At 46.3% G+C, this 8192-nt stretch overlaps 1 non-coding gene across 1 annotated transcript; it reads left to right on the top strand.

The window, feature by feature from the left end:
• The first annotated feature begins 313 nt into the window (after positions 1-313).
• On the top strand, positions 314-422 carry LOC120696428. The gene has a single exon (XR_005684198.1). It is a non-coding gene; the product is annotated as a small nucleolar RNA R71 (small nucleolar RNA).
• The last annotated feature ends 7770 nt before the right edge of the window (positions 423-8192 follow it).

The raw sequence follows: 8192 nt of genomic DNA, 5'->3' as shown, positions 1-8192 counted from the left end.
GAGGTCGACTCTGAGGTCGTCCATGGCATAAACGGGAGCATGGATCGGTTGTTTGCTCCCTTCCTCCATCTTCTTGATTAAGAGGTCCAGCTTCGCGGCAATCATATCTGTCTCTTTGACGGTATGCATGCCCTTGGTGTGGGGTCGGAGACGTTCATCACTCCACCCCTGATTGGAGACCATCTTCTCGACCAATGCTTTGGATTTGGCTATGGTCAGGTCGAGGAAGGCTCCTCCAGCAGCGGCATCAATATTGGCTCGAGATGTCGTTGTGAGCCCGTTGTAGAAGCTTTGCAGGACGAGCCACTCATCCATGCCACGATGAGGACAGGCCAGGATGTATTCCTACAGTCTCTCCCAAGCTTCTGGGATGGATTCCATCCCTGTCTGCTGAAAACTTGAAATTCCCCCGCGCAGGGCATTTGTTTTGCCCAGTGGGAAGAATTTTGCAAGGAACACCTTGGAGCATTTGGCCCAGGTGTAAATATCCTTTTCTTTATAAAACCACTGTTTCGCCTTCTCCAGGAGGGAAAAGGGAAACAGACGAAGCTTGACAACGTCGGCGGCGACACCTCGTATGACAACGGTGTCGCAGAGCTCCAGAAAATTCTGCAAATGTGCATTTGCATCCTCATTTGGCTTGCCACAGAATGGGCTAGCCTGCACCATGTTGATGAAGCTTGATTTGAGCTCGAAGTTCACGTCCCCGACATTGATGTTGGGGCCAGTGGCCACATTGTCGGTGGAGGGGACGGAGAACTCGCGGAGAGTCTTTTCAGCCATAGCCCCAAGAACGAGTGGTACTTCCGAAATGGGTTCCTGTGCCGGGAGGATATCGAGAGGGGGAACGACACGAGGTCGTGCCCTTCTCACGAGCCTCTCTAGATTGTCTGTGTAGTTTTTCGGCAAGGAGAAACCGGTCATACACTACCCCTGTCTTCTTTTCAAATCAAAAATAGAAGAAGACATAAAGTGACATTAGCCTGAAAGAGTAAAGACTATATCCTGAGTACAACATCTAAGTTAATATCAGCACAATATCTTTGTTCACATGCCGTCCCCGGCAACGGCACCAGAAATGCTTGTTGACATTTCTTAGCACAGTCACTAGGAATGGTTAATCCTTAGCAACAGCGCCAGAAATGCCTGTTGGCAGTCCTTAGTGCAATCACTAGAAATGAGAGCGCCGAACCCATCCTAGCAACTGCACCCAAGGGGTGCCACTCTCGTGGTATAATCAATACGATTACAGATGGATCCGCAAGCGCACGGATATACCGTTGTAGCATTTCACCCGGAGAGTAAGGGTATCGTCATTTATTTGTGTCCCAAAGGACGACAGTGGCAAAGATATTGTACTCAACATTAACCATGACATTGTGCCTCAAGCAATAGGCAATACTCTAACAGGGGTAAGTACATATAAAGAATAAGCAAGGGTAATGCGACACAGCACACATCCACACTCCAAGAGGAAGGAATAAAGGAGAGAAACTATAAAATAAAGAACTACTCTATCCTACGTCAAGTCAGCTGGAGCTTAGGCTAGTTTAGGTGTCCTAGTGCTTCTATCCAAGCTAGGGTCATGTTAGATCATGGTTAGGACTGCAGGTGCCAGGAAAATGGGATAGTGGAGAGAAGGTCTCACACCGGAGTACATCCAGTCCCGTTACCTCTTTGCATGAACTCCTACACCGAACCCGAACATCGGGGAGTACGCTAAACACAACACTGCTGTTACGCCGGATGGACAGGGCTGTCACCACCTGCCATCTACCCCAGTCACACCGTGGAGCACGGTCATATCCGAAGGATCCCGCATACCCGAGCACCACGCTCGTGTATGAAGTCACTACTCTAGTGCCCCCAGGTCTCCCACCCTTCGGATGGACGAGTAAAACACTAGAGCAAGCCCGAAAGCACAACGAACCTCTATCCGTACCCGGATCATCTGGCCTAACCAAGACCGTAGCATAACTTATGAATGAACTAAGCATAGATTGATAAACTATCAAGATAGTAAAGCAATCATGGCAAAACTTTATATTATGAATAGAAGTCTGACAAGTCGGATATAAAGCCATACCAGGAGCCGAGGATTGCTCAACGACCCCGAGGACGACTTGCTCACTAAAGAGAACTAGCCTAGCTCCACTACCTAGCTAAGAGAGCAAGAGAGAGGAGAGCCTTCTTGGAGAGAATGGAATGAAGTGTGTGTGGGGGGGTGAGAGGGGGCCCTATTTATACTAGTGGAGGTCGGTTCCCGCCAAATGCATGTATGGAAGGTAATCAGGAGACTTGGGGCCGACTCCTCCTCAAAATGCACCTGGACGGGAGGCCGGCCAGGATCGGCCGACCCAGGGGGTCGGCCGGCCCCACCTGGCCGCCTCTCGTCCTTATCCTTCTCTGGCAGGCTGACATGTGGGCCCTGATATCTTTCCTTGTATGCATTATGCATGGCGTGCCCGTTTGCTCTGCCAGATGGGCCCTCCTTGCATGTGGGTGACGCCGGACACGATATTATGCGTAGTTGTATGGCGTCTGCTGCGTGTTTTCATCTTATTCCGCTCCTGCTCATCTGAAATGTACAAAACTCGAAAACAACGGTGGTGCAAGATTAGTGATACAAATATTCAAGTAAGGCATGCAGTTTTCCTTTATTATTGAGTATAGTTGACGGGTGAAAATGGCACTTAAGCACCGTCAACACATAGTCTTTAGGCTTAGTGGAGTTTACAAGAAGTCTAGGAGTCATCGAGTCACCGGAGTTGCTCGAGAGTTCTGGTATGGGTTCATCTCTAGCTCTCTCTTGTAATATTCGATTGTTTGTAATTGAATTAGACTATTGTTACCGATATCTGCTCGAAGTATGTTCTGAGTTATCGGATATATGCTTCTTGATCTGGTTGCGTTATCATTCGATGTTTAGATTGCATGATCGCCCTGTGCTTGCGATAGTTAACATATCGGCCTTAGAACCCTATCAACTGCTCCAGTATTCATATATTTGCTCTAGTGTGATGTCTGTCCATCCGGAGAGTGGGGGCTCCGCGCGGGACACTAGAGTATCGCTTACTAGTGTAGACATGGTGTCTAGATTAGCTAAGAGTTGCTTGGATGTCAACTATACTCACGGTTTGTAGAGGTAGCCGGCAGGTGGTGACAGCCCTGTTCGAGATCTAGTAATCCTCCACGTTTGGTATGGGGGCTAGGAAGTGCATAAAGCCGCCGAGGTGTACGGGCTTCTCTCGTTACTTCGACAGTGGTCTTTCTGTGTAGTTTAATCTCTGACGATCTAACCATAAGATAGCATAGATATAGCTAGCCTAGCACAGTTGACTCGAGCCCTAACTTCTACCTTGCTCCCAGCCTTTAGCATCTTTCTTTATTTATTTATCTTGAGGGTAGTTGTGTGTGTGTCACACTATCTCCTACCATGTTATATATATTACCCCTGTTTATGCAAGAGAATATCCAATCTAGATAAAGTTCATCAACTAGTCTATATCTCTTCATTCACTACCTTCCCTGCGGAAATATAAATGACACACCGGTATACTAATAGGTAAATTGCTACAGCAGTATTCTGTACGCTTGCGGATTTATTCGTGGCTCATGAAATACCTGCCACCCCAAAATTGGCATCTGTGGGCGTCATCACTGCTTTCCCGGTGGTGATGCTGGTAAGCGCCAACAAGTATTTTTGGCGCTATTGCCTTGGAAGGCACAAATTGAAGTATATAGACAAAGTTATGAACAAAATTGAAATTGATATTCGCTTGCTAAACAGGCTAACTTGGCTTTATTTTCTTGTCTTTGTTGATATGAAAACAGGGTAGTGTATGACCGGTTTCGACTTGCCGCAAAAGTCAATTTTGAGGAGGACGCGAGCTCTTCTCGTATCACCTCAGAGACCACTCTCGGCAGCCGAACCAGTCATTGCATTGTCGTCAGCTTCACAAGCTATGGACCAGAAGACACTCTGTGATTACTCTGCTCCGTCTGCTAACCAGGTCCCCACCGGGCCCGAGGTTAACACCGGAGGAGAAAATTTTGAGATCAAGACGGGTCTCATTACGATGGTACAGGCCAGCCCTTTCTGTGGCAAGGCCAATGAGGATGCCAGCGCTCATCTTTAGCAGTTTCTGGAGCTCTGTAGTACTTCTGTTATCAAGGGTGTATCACAAGATGCAATCCGGCTCTGTCTGTTTCCGTTCTCTCTCTTGGGGAGAGCGAAGCAATGGTTTTATGCTAACAAGGCTGCTGTGGACACTTGGAACAAATGTGCCAAGGCATTCCACGTGAATTTTTCCTGACGGGCAAAACCAATGCTCTTCGTGGACAGATTTCGAACTTCCAGCATGCATCAAATGAGTCAATTCCTGAAGCTTGGGAGAGACTTCAGGAGTACATTCTGGTGTGTCTGCACCATGGAATGGACAATTGGCTTATTCTTCAGAACTTCTACAACGGGTTAATGTAATCATCCCGTGATCATGTGGATGCTACTGCGGGTGGAGCTTTCTTCTCACTGACCATTGAAAGAGCTACATCATTAATCGAGAAGATGGTGTCCAACCAAGGTTGGAGCAATGATCGCCTCCAACCACGCCAGCGAGGCATGCACTCCGTCAAGGAGGCCGACATGCTCGCTATGAAGATTGATCTCCTCCTCAAGATATTCGAGGATTATTCCCAAGATAAGGCTCAAATGCAAACACTTCAAGCCTTGGAAACTCGCGTGACATGCGAGGTCTACGGGAATGTTGGACATTCGGGCGACAACTGCTCAGAAACCCAAGAGGAAGCATTATATCTCAACGGTAACAACAACGGGTTTCACCCACAAGGAGGTCAGGGGTGGAATCAACCACCCCCATACTATCAAGGAGGTAATGGTAATCCAAATTCTTTGAATCCTGACCAACCTATCTTGAGAGATCTTGTCTATGGCCAACAGAAGATCAAAGAGTCCCTTCAGAAGAAGTTGGCCGCTACAGACAAATCAATGGAGACCATCCATGCCAAGATGGACGGATTCTCCACTGCTATCAAGAACTAGCTGAGTTTCAACATGATGCTCGAAACTCAATTGGCCCAGCTAGCTGCTGCCATGCCTGCTGCTAAATTAGGGAAGATTCTGGGGCAACCCGAATCAACTCTAGAGAGTGTTAATGTCATAAATGCTATGTGGAAAGAGCCACTTTGCAGGACATCCCTCAGCTACGCAGAGAAGCTTACACGCCCCAAAAAGAGGTGCATGGGCGAATTAGCAGCTACAGTACGACAAAATCCTGGAACCCCAGTGATAAATTGCTCAATCTTCGATTGTGAGTTTGATCACGCTCTGTGTGACCTTGGAGCCAGCGTCAACATCATGCCCAAGGTAACATTCAAGAAGTTAAGCTATCCATCACTTTATCCTACTACCATGTGTGTTCAGCTGGCGGACTCTACTGTGAGATATCCCGAAGGAGTCGTGAAAAATCTTATGGTGAAAGTCAGGAATACCTTCATATTAGTGGACTTCATAGTCCTCAATATGGAAGGAGATCTTGGGATTTCGCTCATACTTGGGTGCCCATTTCTTAAGGACACAAATGCCAGAATTGATGTAGGGACAGGAAGAATCAGCCTCCGCATCATGGGAAAGACCATGAAGTTCAAATTTCAAAATAAGAGGGAAGTACTCCTGATTCATGAGGATAGCAAGAGATAGGGATTATGGGCAGAACCTGGCTGGGAGAATCAAGATTATCACTCCCCTTCCAAGCCAGCCTGGGAGGATTGGGAGATTCATACTCCCCCAACTGAGCTTGTGGAAGACGACCAGAAGATTCCTGATTTCATCATTAATACAGTATGGGAAGATCTGGAAATCGTCTATCCTACACCCGAGGATCCTATTCCTACGCCGTCTATGCCACCAAAGAAGAACAAGATGGTATGGCGCAAGAAGAAAAAGATGTCATCGACCACTACTACTTCTCCAGGTACGGACGAAACAACCTCAACCTGATCAGGTATGGAGAAAGGTCCTGCTTTTCGGACCCTAAACCAAGAGCTAGCTTGGGGGAGGTTCCCTCCCCTAAGTCAACTGTATCCTTTTTATTTGCTTTTTGAATAAAATTTGATAAAAACTTCTAAAACAATATAAATATTTACTGCTTTATTTCCCTTTCCATCATGCGCGGTAAGAATGTTTTAACTTCTTATGAAAGTTGAAAGGATGAGTTTTGTTTTGTTTTGTCGTATCTGTTGTGTTTAGTTTTGCAATAAGAGTTCTTTTAAGTTTAAGTCTGTTGGCCATGTAAACACCTTGTCAATGAACCTGAAAGTTCCATGGGTTGCATATGCTTGATCCAAGTCTAAGTTGTTGTGAGTATAGATATGGTAAATAAAGTATACAAGTTTGTTCTAGTGATGCTTGAAATCTGGAGTTGTTTTTCAAAAATTGAAAAAGGCAAGTTCCCCAGTGAAAAGCAAGTCCTACTAGAGTCATATGTTCTATTCCATGGAAAACCTTACACATATGCTACTTGATGTTCTATTGAGTTTTGTCAAATTGTGTGACCCTAGTGAGATGCTTTTCATTCTTCCTCGATCATAAGCAAGTACACGACCCATCCATTTGCGACATTCCTGCACTAGGAATTAGCACCATCATCTATCCATTCTCCATCAATAAATGCTCCATGTCTTGGAAATCTTTCTCGTAGAACATCCCTGAAATAGAATAAAGTTAGATTATAGTTGCCCCAAAAAGAGAAAAGATGGCATGCCAAAGAATCATGACCCAAAAAAAAGAAAGAAGTAGAGAAAAAGAGAGGGGTTGCCATGTCTCAAAAAAAAAGAGACAAGGATGATTCCAGAGAGAGAACCAATGCCTTAAGGAGTAGGTCACTGTTGACGGTCACTAACAACCTATTTTGACCATCAACTCCTGCACAAAAATGAACCATAATGTGGGATAAATGCTAGGATAGACTTATTTACTAACGAATTCCACAGAAGATGTTCTAGAATGTGTGCAGGTGATTTTGCAGCATAATGGTGTGGCATGATCCAAGACACAATGTTCCAGTGAATTAGGACGCGACATGTGTCAGAACATGGATTAGATGGCCCACTAGAGCAAGAAACCGACATATCAGAAGCTAATACCCGTGCCATTGAAAAGTGGGCCCAGGATGGAACCCACAGACCAAAAGGGAAGGTCAGTGGGCCCACTGGGTGGCCAGCCGACTACCCTGGTCGGCCGGCCAGCCCGTGGGCCCCACCGACTTAAGTCTGCCACATGGAGAGAGCTTATTGCATGCTTAAGTCGGTTTGGAGAGGATTAGCTGCAGATGGAGCTCCCCTTGGCGGTGGCTCCCTCCTATAAATATAGAGGGGGGTGAAGAAACAACACACCACTCAACACAACTCAACTCACATTTCCCCCTTAGAGCTTGAGGCCTTCATCCTAGATGCTTAGGTACAATAGGAGGTGTAGAAGAAGAGGAGGAGAGTGAGGAGGAGTCGGGGGAAGTGCCGGGCTTGTCGGCACTCTTCTCCGCTTGTATCTCGACGGATGCTTATTCGGTTGTAAGTGTTCGAGACTTTCTTATTTAGAATCAGAGTATAGATCGCAAGTTATCATATCTGCCTTATATAAGTTGATGTGTATGCTTAGAGAGTAGCATTTGATGTTAGCTTAAGACCCCGGATAGAAAAGGCAAGTCTTGGCCAGGGCTAAGATTAGTAGGGAAATGCGTAGACGTGGTGTCTAGGCTGTACTATACCACTCAGTTGACTGATAGTCCCACAGTTTGTAAAGGTAGCCGGCAGGTGGTGACAGCCCTGTTCGAGCTCTAGTAATCCTCCACGTTCGGATATTGGACAGAGCACATATTACTGGAGCTATCGGCTTGTATAAGCCGGTCGAAACCAGTAGCTCAAAGTATAACGGCGACGTGATCCCTTCTTCTAAACATATATTCTAGATCTTAGGAAGTCCTCTCTTTTATCTTTCCTACACGGCGTGTGTGTCCTTGGATGAGCCTGAACCCGTAGATAGTGTACACATGTTCTCCAGTGGATACTATACCTGGAATACTCTTGGGTGAAAGCTACAGCGGTATCCGTGCGCTTGCGGATTTCATTCGTGACGTTACAAAGTACCAACAAGCTTTCTGCCACCGTTGCCGGGG

The sequence above is a fragment of the Panicum virgatum genome, chromosome 2K (assembly GCF_016808335.1).
Source record: "Panicum virgatum strain AP13 chromosome 2K, P.virgatum_v5, whole genome shotgun sequence".
Lineage (NCBI taxonomy): Eukaryota > Viridiplantae > Streptophyta > Magnoliopsida > Poales > Poaceae > Panicum > Panicum virgatum.
This window is presented reverse-complemented; position numbering and strand designations above follow the sequence as displayed.